This window comes from Bacillus rossius, chromosome 1, assembly GCF_032445375.1.
Source record: "Bacillus rossius redtenbacheri isolate Brsri chromosome 1, Brsri_v3, whole genome shotgun sequence".
NCBI classification, from domain to species: domain Eukaryota; kingdom Metazoa; phylum Arthropoda; class Insecta; order Phasmatodea; family Bacillidae; genus Bacillus; species Bacillus rossius.
In genome coordinates this window covers 305242732-305256315 of record NC_086330.1, presented here as the reverse complement: position 1 = coordinate 305256315, position 13584 = coordinate 305242732, and positions in this window count along the sequence as shown.

Genomic DNA, 13584 nt, shown 5'->3' with positions numbered 1-13584 from the left:
CTGCACTTGTCATTACACATCAAATTTTAATCTTTACATACCTCTCTTAATTTTCCATAAACAACAAGTTGACAATTCTACAGTCATGGCATGACAAATACTTCATTAAGATACAGTCGTATGTTTCTATTCTTCAAAAACAAATTACATGAACCAATGCCCTTCCTTAGGTTTCACACTAAGTTTTACCTTTCAGCAACAACAGCACATAAAATTAACCTTGATGAGGGGTGGGAGCGACCAAGGAGAAAGGACGCACCCTTGCAAAAAAAAAAAAAAAAAAAAACATCGGACTCCATGCCGGAAACATATTTAAAATTAATCTCCTGGCCCCCCAGCTGCCTCACAAACCACATTACACAACAAAAAACATCTGCTGCTTATTTAGGACAATACCAAAAATTCACCTAAACTCTGGCCATCATGAACACACAACTGCTTCTGCAGCTTCAAAACTCGACAACTGTTATGCATTAACGTTTAGTATTACCTTTCATACCTTTAATATAGGATGTTGTCACCCTGTCGTTCAATCCAAAACAAACATTTATCATCACAAATTTATATCATTTCTCCGAAAACACAACTCATAATAAATTTCAGTTAACCTCTTCCCATGACAGCCTTAAACAAACAAACCAATACCTAAGTGCAATGCAATTCTCACAATGTAAAGCATTTCTTCACATAATATTTAGTGACTGTCTACTCAAAAGAATTCACACCATTATTAATATTATTGTTTCAAAACAGAAAATATTCACATTAACATAAGTTATTTATCTTCCTTCTTTCTAAAAATCTTGTAAAAATTTCTGTCATAAATCTTATTTGTGCATTCCTATATTATACTATAACTATTCTTCAAAAAATACAAAAACCCTTAAAATACAAAACATTATTAAAAAGTACACAATTCAAAAAATAAAAAAAATCTGAAAAACATTACAAAAATGACAAAAATTTCAAAAACATCAAACACGACAAAACTAGTTTTGACTACACCCCTACATCTTGGCAGTGGGCCAAACAAGTCTACACACACTGTTTCCAGAGGTTGCATCACCCCTGTCCATTTACCATAACTTTCTTCTGCCTTTGAACAGAACAAAAAACTGTTTACTATCTCGGCGATAGTTCTGTACACATGCTTCCACACAAACAACCTCAGAACATGCTGCACAGTTTTTATCACATGGATCGGTGCAAAAATTTCAGTTTGTACCCTATTCAGTACACACAACCCACATCATTGTACATTGCTGCTTACATTTTGACAAAATCTCCCTGTTATCATTTCTCCGCATTCTGCAAAACTCAAATCACTGATCAATTCCTCAGCAAATGCATCCTTAAGTGTATCTGAGAATGTTTGCATTTCAATTTCTACTTTTTTCATCTGTTTACACAAAAACCTGTTCACATGTCCATTAACTCTACATTTACTAATTTTTTCAACCACATTGTCCAAACATTCCCTGTTTCCCTCATCTAGGAATTTTTCACATTTATTCTCAATGTTTACATGCTCATGTACATCATGCACAATAAATTCAATATTTTCTTTTGACACTATCACTTTCATTTCACTAGTTCCTAAACTAGTTTGTTCCCTTTCCACTTGCATTTCTGCCACATTATTTGCACACTCATCTACTTTGTTTGTACACGTGGCTACCTGTTCATTAAATTTAATTTTAAAGTCATCAAGTTTGTTCTCCACCCTGCCAAATTCCTGTCGCAACTGTGTGCCTATTTCGCTCCTTAACTTAGCAATCTCTTGTGAATTTACCTCAATTTTGTGAATTGCCTGATCTATTTTGTTGTTGGTTTCATTCTGTCCCTGTTCAATTTTACTAGTAAGATCCTGTTTTAATTCCTGTTGACATGTAAAACCCTGTTCAATTTTTTGTGTCATTTCCTGTTGTCCCTGTTTCATTTCCCTCATCATATTCAATAACAATTGATCAATTGAAACCGACCCCCCCATAACCTCAACTGGGCTGCTAATTGTGCGGGATTCCATATCCTGACCTAGTTCGGCAGGATGTTCCATGTTTACAAGTTTTTCCTGCTGACATGAAAAATCCTGTTCAATTAAACTTGTCTCCAAATTTGGATTTGACTGCTCGGAATTTTCTACATTTTCCTGAAAACCCATAAAATCTGATTCGCTACTGTTGATACTAGCGTTATCCATGTTAACATACACAAATTACCAAATTTTACACAAATACAAGTTAAATTATCAAAACCAATACAAATAATACAGTTTTCTTAAATTTTCCACTTGCTATTATCGGCGACTCATCCCACATTGTCCCTTGAAGTGACGATCTCGAAGTCCCGCGATGCGACAGGCCTGAAGTCCCACGGTGCCTTGGGTCGCTCTGTCCCTCGATGTACCGCTTTCCTCCGTCTCAGGAACTCTTCATTCGCTGCATCAGCCAGTCAGCTCTCGCCGCATTCGTCGCTCAGCTGCGCCGAAAGTTCTGGGAGATCATCTTTGTTTACCACCGAAAATGTCCGTCTCGCTCTCAGGGTCGTGTCCAAATTCAAGCCTCGCGGCCGGGCGCCAAATATAACGGTTCGTTATATACAAAATAAAACAGTTCAATGCCGATTGCAAATTTTGATGTTTTTTATTATGTTTTAATAGAATGTTGCACAGACGATTCCAAACACTTTCAAAAGAGGTTACTCATTCAGTCCACATACATCTGCCCGTCGAAAAACTGCTGGTAGCTCGCATGACGAGAAATTACCGGAAAATAATCGCGTAGATTGAGTCCTTCAGTAATGTTTTACTGCAAGTACAAGAAAATGGGACGAACTCAAAGAGAACCGCACCCAGCGAAAACGAATTCCGCCCCGAGCCAACATGCCTACGAAGGTGGCCGCAATTTCTAATTAAATTATATCCAAACGAAAACAAAGACAATTAGGTTGATTTAAATATAGGCCTGGCTCCGACCACCAACGTGAAATGATCTCTTCGCAAATTACATGATAATTTAGCGAGAAGCCATTGAACGCGACCTACTCGTCCAGCGTTCGACAGACGACTGGTGAACTCATGAACTCGTCTCCTCCACGCAGGGAGTAGACGTCACATGACCTCACCGACCAATCACACGCACGCTTCATTCACTCTACAGATATCAGCCAATCACAGAACAGGTTACAATACATGAAAAAACCTTTTACACACAGAACTCTGGGCTTCCCCTGATCAGTCTCTTTTCAATTTCACCTCGAAATCGGGGACTCCCATTCTCGTTCTCTCTCCCACACCGTGAGAGAGCAGTTATCACTCAGTTCCCATACAGGGGGGGAATTACCGTCTTTATCTCGGTTGGCGGGGAAGCACTGTTCCTTTCTCACTCACACTTACATGTCTCTTATGCCTCTCTCTTTCTACACATCAGACACAGTCCCGTGTTCTAGAATTATTCCACACGTTAATGAAAATTAAGAACAATAATTATAATACGAATTACTTTACAAAATTAAAATTATTGAGAAAAAACCTGTAAAAGTAGGCCTGAACAGGTAAAAATCTAGTACAACGGCTCATTTGTGAATAATTACATAAAAATTACTAATGATAGAAAATGTCTAATAAAATAATAAATACCTTCTTAAAACATAGCAAGTGAAAAATATCAACCCTAAAATATATAACAAACGGTAAAATATAATTAGAAAGATTTTTAAAGAAATATTTACATTCATGAGAATAGTTTAAAAGAAAAATTATTTAATTAGGAGGGCAGGGTTCCGCAACATTACAAGGTATCATGGAAACCAAATTCTTTTTTTTTTTTGGCGCGGAGATTGTTACCTTTTTTCGGTAACTGTTTTTGTAATTAATAATTTATTTATTGTTTTGGTTATTGTTATTTAATTATTCATTGTTATGTTTATTAGGTTTTCCCTTTTTTTTAAATTTTTTAATTGCATTAGGAGGACACTAAGAAAATGAAACCGTTTGCTCAATGGCCACCTAGTGATGTGTGGGTTTCGTTGTTACGAGTGTACCCGAGGACGGCCGAAGAAGCTCGATGGTGACGTAGCCGAGTGACGCGCTCAGCGGTGGCGCGCGAGTGTGCGGAGCGGACTTGCGAGCCGGACACGACAGCAGCAGGATGGTTCGGTGTGACCGTCTGGCCCGCGGTGTGGCAGCGGCGCGGAGGCGCGTTGACCACCAGCTGGGGCCCCAGTCAACATGCTCAAAGTAAGGAGTCGACGCTCATACTTGTTATGGCCAGAATAGGCAAAGCTCGGGGCTGTGAAATACGTTTTGCTGAAGTAGACGGTGACTAGCAACGTAATTATACTTTACTCAGGAACGGTAAATACTTTTGTAGTGGATGAACATTAATGAACTTGTCTTTCACTAGGGCCCACATAGTCTTAATTTGGATGGAGTGCATGGAGACAGTTCACGTACTTTTTTTGAGTATTACGAGGACTGCAGTATCACCCACGAGCAAACGAGTTTAGGGAAAGTGCGCGCACAGGACTGATAGAAACTTTATATTCTCTTTAAACTATCGTTTTATATATATATTTGTATAGGGTAACTATATGTTTCATGTAATGTATACGTGGGGGGTTGTAATCCTTGGTAGCCATGATAGTAAATAATGACTGCACTTAATTTTTGTGTTTTTTATAATGGTACTCACACATTGCCCGGGGAATAAGTTATTTACCTTTGGTTGGCCTTGGGGCATGAGTGTGGGGAAAAGTTGCTAATCGCACTGTTGCGGCAGTTAAGCAGCAGGGCGGTTGCATTATTAATATCTAGTTTATACTTCCACCACCAGGGCAGGGAAATTTCGGCGAGAGTTATGCGCGCGCATCTCATCCCTTCCAAAGAGGAGTTAGTTTGCCCCTCCCTTTTTTTTCTTCGTTCCCGTGCATTTCTCCCTATATAAAGGCGAGGTCATCCACCTGAAAGTCAGTTGATCGGCCGGACGGCCAGTGAGGCTGGATTTCCTCCCACTGGCCATAGGACGATCATAGGGGGAGCAGCAGAACGACTGGCTATCCGTTTTCTGCAGCTCGCACCCCTCCTTCGCGAGTCAGGCCATCCGAGGACCTATCTCGGCCTAGGGAATTTGTCTCCCTTCCCCCCCCCCCCCCTTTCTTGACGATAGCGTGTACCGTGTATCAATCCAGTGTATGTAGTGAAAGCAGATGCAGGCGACAAATTGAACTGTTTGGACAATTCAGGTCAATAAAAGTTCCGTGTAAAATCCGACATTTTCAATGAATAGCTTAGCCCCTATCCTCACCCCATTAGCTATTCGCCTTCACCAGCCAACTGTGAATCCTGCCGCAAGAAGACCAGCAGATTGGACCTTCTCCACCCGATACCTGGCTCTCACCCAAGAGAGACATCGGTGAGAGAAGAGAGGAGACGGATCAACACGTCAGTACCTACTTTCAATTTCAAGCTAGAAATGATGTTCCAGACAGTGATTGTTTTGCTGTATCCTTTGACGAGTGTCTTAATAAAGTAAGCCAAACCCAGCAAATGGATTTTGTCTTTCGGTACTGGAGCAAAGAAAACGATTTGGTTGTTAGTAGGTATATGGGGTCCGCATTTTTAGGCCATACTACATCTTCAGATTTATTGGCAGCGTTTAGAAAGGAGCTTGCATCCTTTAATTTGAAGCATATGATACAGATAGCAATGGATGGCCCTAACATAAATCTCAAGTTCTTTCGTGATTTGAAGAAAGAACTTCATCAAGATCCAGATGATCCTGTTGTTTTGGATATTGGCACTTGTGGATTGCATAGCCTACATAATTCATTCAAGGTAGCCATTAAGTCGACAGAATGGAACATTGTTGAATTCTTAAGGGACATATATAACATTTTTAAATATTTCCCTGCTCGTCGAAGTGACTATGTTTCTTTTTATGGATCCACCAAATTTCCAAAAACGTTTTGTGCCGTTCATTGTCTTCAAAATATTGAAGTTGCAAGCAGGGCTCAAGAGATTTTGAAACATTTACAAGAATATGTAAAAGTTGCTACTAGCAAAAAAAAAGAACCAGTTTCTGCTTGTTATCAGATAATGAAGAAGTGCTTAGAAGATAAATTGTTAGTACCTAAATTAGCCTTTTTTAAAGTACTGGCTTCAGAAGTTGAACCATTTTTACTGCTTTTCAAGCTGAACAGCCTATGGCTCCTTTTTTGTATGGAGATTTGCTATTAATAGTCACAAATGTAATGGCCAGGTTTGTTAAAAAAGAAGTCATGGAGAAAGCCAACAATGTTGTAAAAATTAACATCAACATAGGTGAAAATTTGACTGATGTTAAAAAAGTGGATGTAGGATATGAAACACATGAGGCCATTAGAAAAGTTTTTGATTATAATTCTAAAGACATTGCTTGAAATGTTTACAAGCATTTTGCAACAAACTGCTTGACAGGTCACCACTGACCTTTGCGTTGACTAGAGGGCTGTCGTTTTGTTAACCCAAAGTAATATCTGCAGACACTGAAGTCGCGTCAAAGCAACTTAAGTTATATTTAGAAATATTTGTTGAAAACAAGTGGATAACAGGGATATGTGCAGACAAATTAAGAGAAATTTTAAATCACTTTGTTTAAACCCTATTTTCGCTGAAAAAATTAAAAACTATTCAAGAGAAATGCGGCTTGACTACTTCTGGAAAGATATGCTTGAATCTACTGGGTCAGATTATTTTATGGTGCTTTTGAAGAAAGTGTTTGTAATATCGCATGGCAATGCGGCAGCTGAAAGGGGTTTTTCTGTCAATCGTGAGTGCCTTGTCGACAACCAATCGGAGGAGTCGCTTGTTGCACAAAGGCTTGTTTGGGAAGGGGTAAAAAATGCAGGAGGCGTGAGTGAGATAAAAATAACAAAGAGTATGATCCACTATGCTCTAAATGCTCGTTCAGGATACCATGAAGCTTTGGAAAAACGGAAGAAGAAAGAAAATGATGAAATTTTAAGGAAAGAAAAAAGATCAGCAGAAATGGTTCAAGCATTAAAATTAAAGAAACAAAAATTTTTAGATGAAGCTAAGAAGGATACTGTGATATGCCTGAAGGAAACGCATCATACAGAAGAAATTGAAGATGTATAAATACTCATAGAAGGATATTAATGTGTTAGAAGTGATTCTACCTCAAGACATACTGGGGGAGTAGCTGTGTACGTTAAAATCGGCTTAGTTCTATGTCAAGAAGTAGTGCATCATTGTGTTCATAAAGAGTACTGGATTCTAGTGTGAGATTAACAGAGGAGGTGACAAATTTAAATTATTTCTATTGTATAGATCTCCCAGTGGTCATGAAGCCACCTTCATGGATTATTTTGATAGTATGCTAGAATACTTGGTGGATGCAGGAAAAAGAATTCAGGTGATTGGTGATTTCAATATAGACTGGTTAAGTGATAGTTGTTACACTAACAGACTTAAAAGAAGTGTCAGTCTTACTGGTTTTAAACAGTATGTGGACAGTCCTACAAGAATCACAAACCATTCAAGCACGCTGATCAATCTAGTGATCTCAAACGACCCTGACATAAGGAGTGTTGTGCTGACAACACCAAAAATCACAGATCATTGTACAGTGGTGATCTTTAAACAGGGCATAAATACAATAAATAAAAAGAAAATAAGTAAAATTGGTGTAAACTACTCAAAACTTGCTGCTGAATTACGAAGGAAGGTTAGTGAGAAGGAAATAGTCAGCGGTGATGTTGACGTAACTTATATGAACCTATGTGATCTCATTACTGATAGTATCAAAACTTATAGGATATCATCTAACTATATGAGTGAAAAAAACCCACCATGGTTTAATAATGAAGTAAAGCTTGCAATAAAAACTAGAGACAAGTGGTATATGAAATTCATGATTGACCATACATAATATAATTGGGAAAGCTACAAAACTCACAGGAATCAGTGCATCCACATAATAAGAAAAACTAAGTAGATCTATTTGGAATCAGTTATTGATAGTGTAAAAAATCAACCAAGGAAGATTTGGCAGGAACTGAAGAAATTGATATAGAACAAGGTAAACAAAGTAATACAGCAACTACAACTAAATGATGAAATTTTAATTACTGAATAAAATATTGCAAATAGTTTAAATAACTATTATGTTGAGAGTATTGAAGAGATTGTATCATCTATAAAATGTGACAGTAAGATAGATACAGATAGTTACCCAGGAGAATCTCGCAAACTATATTGCGCATTCATGCCGACCAATAGTAAAGAAATTTCCAAAATAATCAGTAGTCTTAAAAACACATCATCAGTAGAGGGAATAACTAGCAAAGTGTTGCATAAAATACACACTATCATCATTGGAGCTCTCGTGCAATTGGTAAATATATCTCTTGAGCAGGGCTATGTACCTAAGGAAATGAAGATAGCCACAATCATTCCTGTGCCGAAAAAACAAAATGCAATCAAGGGAGAAGATGTTAGACCCATTAACATGTTATCGATGCTAGAAAAATTGTTGGAAAAAGTTGTGTACACTCAACTCCTGAAGTTCTGTAAAGATAATCAAATATTAATAAGCAACCAGTCTGGCTTTCGGGAAAATCACTCAACAAAAGCAGCAGTCCAACATGTCATTAACGACTGGAAATTGAAGCAAGATGATAAAATGAAGACAGTTGCAGTATTTCTGGACTTGAAAAGAGCCTTTGAGACGGTTGACCGTTGTATACTAATTAGGAAGTTGGAGATATATGGCTGGGGTGGAACAGTTATACAGTGGTTGAAAGGTTATTTAAACTATAGGTACCAAGTTGTTAAAAATGGTCAGTCAGTTTCAAAAAAACTTAAACTCGATTATGGAGTTCCCCAAGGCAGTGTATTAGGGCCACTGTTGTTTCTTCTTTATATAAATGACATTAAGAATGTAACAAAAAACTGTGAAATTCATCTATTTGCTGACGATACATTAATTTATTGCTCAGCAAAGGTTACATGTGAAGCTATTGAAAAAACAAATGAAGATATGATATGTATCAAAAACTGGCTTTGTGAAAACAAACTCAAATTGAACATATCGAAAACCAAATGTATGATAATGTATGATTATGGGTGCAGAGAATGGTCCTAATCAAGAAATAGTATTAGGTGAAGAAGGAACAATTGAGCGTGTGTCAACATATAAATATCTTGGTGTACTCATAGACAACTTTTTGACAATGAGGCCACATGCAGAATCAGTTATTAAAAAGGTAGCTTGTAAAGCATAAGTTAACTAGGCAAAGTAAATTAACAGTGTATAATTCCATCATACTACCTCATCTAAACTAATGTGCTTCTGTCATGCACTTTGCAGATCAAAGCTACAAAGCCAGATTGCAAGTATTACAGAACAGGGCAATGCGAGCTATACTGTTGAAAGATAGGTACGAGAAAATTTATGTTATGCTAGAGGAATTGTGTTTGCTAAATGTCCGTGAATTTCTTTATTACAATTGTATGATTTTCATATGTAAGATTAATATTGGAGTCTTGCCAAAATATTTAAGCAATAGGTTAGAAAAAAATTCAAATGTACATTCTTATGCCACACGTAATTGCAATAAGTTCCATTTGCAATATAGGAGGACTGCTTCAGCTCAACAGTCAATCTATGCTAAAAGTCTCCAGGAATACAATTTGCCAGTTTACATTAGAAAATGTCTACATTTAAAAATGTTCAGGAAACACGAAACTATTTGTTATGCAAAAGACAGCAATGACTTGAATACCAACTTATAAGTCGGATGGTATATGTAAGTACACCAAGGTGATTTTGTATGTATACTATGTTATAATGTTGTCAGTATTGGATGTATGAAACCTATGTTTTATTTTTATGTGATTATGTTAGCCTCTGTGCTATTAACAACAACAATAAACTAAAACTAATCTTTCTTCTAACATTCCACATCTCGCCTCTCGCGCGAGCAGTAACGAAACAACCACGCATTGGCCCATTTTATACTTTGTTTGGTGACAGCAGGGGGTCCAACTTGATTTTATTCGGTGTATTCCTTTTCATAGGACCCTTGCTATTAAAATACATTTATATTTAAGTTTGAAAGCTTGTAAATTCCTTGCCAGAGATGACAGAACTCGAACTTTGTGTGAAAAGTGACATATTTTGACATACTTTTTTTTTGGGCGTGTTTGGGGGGGAGGGAGGAGTCCGAAAATATTTACAACGATCTTACCCTTCCCTCACCGCTTTAGTACCCCATTCGTAATAGAAAATTTTACAGGAGAAGGGTGGGTGAAAAGAGCATTTTCTCACTGAAGGTTTTTTAAATGGGAGCGAAGTTGAGGTGTTATAAGGGAGAACTAGATGGGTTGTGTATCTGGGAGGGATGAGCTAGTCTTGAAGAATGTTACCGAGGGGAGGAAGGGGTGAGCTTATGCGTCATGAAGCCACTGCCGCCAGCTAGCCAGCGGGGCGAGCTTCGTGTGCACCCACTCGCGTTGCAGAACCTACCACTGCCATATTTTTAAAGGAAATGTCCCATTATTTTTTATATCATTCTTACATGAACATTATTGGAAGTATTAAAGCCGACACAAAATACACTGTGTGTAAAAATTAACAGAATTTAATGAACTTTCATTTTGTTTTTGTTTTTTTGGTAATTTTTTTCTGATTTTCACAGTTTGGTCAAAATGTTCAATTTTTTGACGGTTCCCGAGAATGTATTCGTAAAATCACTGCTTCGTTAAGTCCGGGGTTCGTGACATCGGGGTTCTAGTGTATTTAACTACGGCAAGCAAGAAAACGTACATGTAAACTAACCAGTAAAAAAAAACTGTCTTTTGACGTATTTTCTTTAGAGGTGGCCTGTAGGTAGGGATGGTCGGGTACCCGAAATTCCGGGCGGGTATTTCAGTGCCCGAAAATATCGGGCACCTTGGAAAACAGCAATACCGCACGGCGCAAGTAAACAAAGCTTCTTTGTTTGGAACGCGCGGCAGCTGCAGGAACACGCCACGCCGCCGCCGGACCGGCACCAGCCGGTGAAGTGAGTGTGCGTGAGAGATAAGATAAAGAAGGTGAAGAGAGAGCGAGCCCTGTCAGCAAGTGTGTTTGTGGTAGGGGGAGACAGATATAAGATAGCGAGCCCTGTCAGCAAGTGTGTTTGTGGTAGGGGGAGACAGATATAAGAGAGCGAGCCCTGTCAGCAAGTGTGTTTGTGGGAGGGGGAGACAGATATAAGATAGCGAGCCCTGTCAGCAAGTGTGTTTGTGGGAGGGGGAGACAGATATAAGATAGCGAGCCCTGTCAGCAAGTGTGTTTGTGGTAGGGGGAGACAGATATAAGAGAGCGAGCCCTGTCAGCAAGTGTGTTTGTGGTAGGGGGAGACAGATATAAGAGAGCGAGCCCTGCAGCAAGCGGAAGTGGTTAAGGTCAACATTTACCGTAACACTCTCGTTGGCTGACTAAGATGCAGCTGGTCACTCACACACACACATACGTGCACGCGTGTACACACGGCGCATGCTCACTGCTCAGTAGTCACAAAGCAGTGTTCAAGGCCGGTGGAGCTGTTTGCTGTGTGCGAGAAGGATTATAAGCTGACTTTAATTACACACATCGTACTTGCGTGGCATTTGCAGAAAGTGGTTGTGAATTGTTTCTATTTAATTCATGTCATTGTTTTACCAAAATGGATACCAGTGGAAGTGTAGGTCAAACAATCAGCAGTGACAATGAACCTTCAAGCAGCTACCCAAAAACTATTTTTAAAACACCAATCTGGAAGTTTTTCTCTCGTGTGGATAAGGATAATAGTAAATGTAATCACTGTGAGGCTACAGTTAAGACACTGTATGGTAATACAACGAGCATGCAAAGACACCTCAAAAAGCATCCAAACATTGAAAAGGAATTCAATGATTTGCAAACCTTGAAAAAAGAAGCAGCCATCAAAACCAAGCAACCACAAAAAAGCAAATGACAATCCAACAGTTCACAGGAACACAGAAATGGGCATCCTCTCATCCCAAAGCAGAGAGAATTACCAACAATATAGGAAAGTGGATAGCTCAGCATTCACATCCATATTGTATAGTTGAAGAAGAAGGATTCATAGCAGTGCTTCAAGAGGCACAACCTCAGTATCTTATTCCTTCAAGACAAACATTTTCTCGTCGAGTCATTCCAGCACTGTACAAATCCATGAAAGATGACATCAAATCAACCATCACTTTAGAAAAGGACAATCTAATGTCATTGTCTCTTACCAGTGATATGTGGTCTTCTAGGAGTAATATTTCATTTTTGTCACTCACCTGTCATTATATTACAAGCAAATTTGAGATGAAATGCTATTGCCTTGGTTGCAAACATTTTGATGGTAGTCATACAGGATACGCAATATCTCAGTGTGTGAAGTTACTTTTGGAGGAGTATCAGCTATTGGAGATGAAAATACCCATTTACTGTGTAACAGACAATGCTGCAAACTTGTGCTCAGCAATGAAGAAGTCTACACAGTTAACTGGCATGAGATGTTTCGCACACACTCTGCGGCTGACAATAACAGATACTAAGAAGGCAACAACTGGAGCTTCCCAGGTGTTGTCTAAAGCTAGGAAGATTGTGGGTCACTACAAGTCCAGTAATGTTGCTTCTGAAAATCTGAGAAAGCAGCAAGAAGAGTGTGGGCTGAGCCCATTAGAAGTAGTGCAGGATGTTGAGACACGTTGGAACAGCGAGTATGCGATGCTTCAAAGACTGCTGCAACTAAAATTACCTTTTGTCAATAGATCTTGCGAAAACTTGACTCCAAATGACTGGGAGCTTATTTCTGGTTATGTGGAGGTGTTGAAACCTTTGGACGAAGCAACTAAGGATGTCAGTACCGACCACCTACCAACTGCTTCACTGGTTATCCCTATTTTGTACGGGCTTACTTCCTTTTTACAGGATTACATAGATGATGAATGCAGACCTGCCAACATTCAAATTTAAAAAATCATGAGGTCCTCTATAAAAATTTTCAGGCCCATAAATACAAGTTCGAAATAAAAAACAACAAATGAGAATCTTTAAATTTACGTGACATACCTGTACATATGTTACATGGTCTCTGCTTCAAAATTTATTTCAACAAATTATAGGTTGCAGATTTAATTTAGTTGAACATAATTTAGCGCTGTCGTGTAGTGATCATGCAGGGCCGCAACTAAAAAAGATGTAAAATAACATTCTGCTCGTTTAACACTATTATCACTGTTCACAGCAAAATTAATTTTTTTATTGGAAGCAATACACTTCACGTGTTACACAGTTGTGTTTTTTTGTAGCGACATGTTTCACAATGTCTCCTCTTCCACTATGTGAGATAGAAAAATCAGCACGGCACACGCTACAAAACGCAAAATTGCTTCCTTTACGTGACTCGAGTATTGATGGAAACTCGTTACTGTAAGCTTTCGTAAAACTTGTTTAGTAACTTTTACAAACAAAATCTTGGGGCCCCAAAAAATCGTGAGGAAACACTATTTTGGCGTGAGGGCGTGAGATGGACCTTAAAATC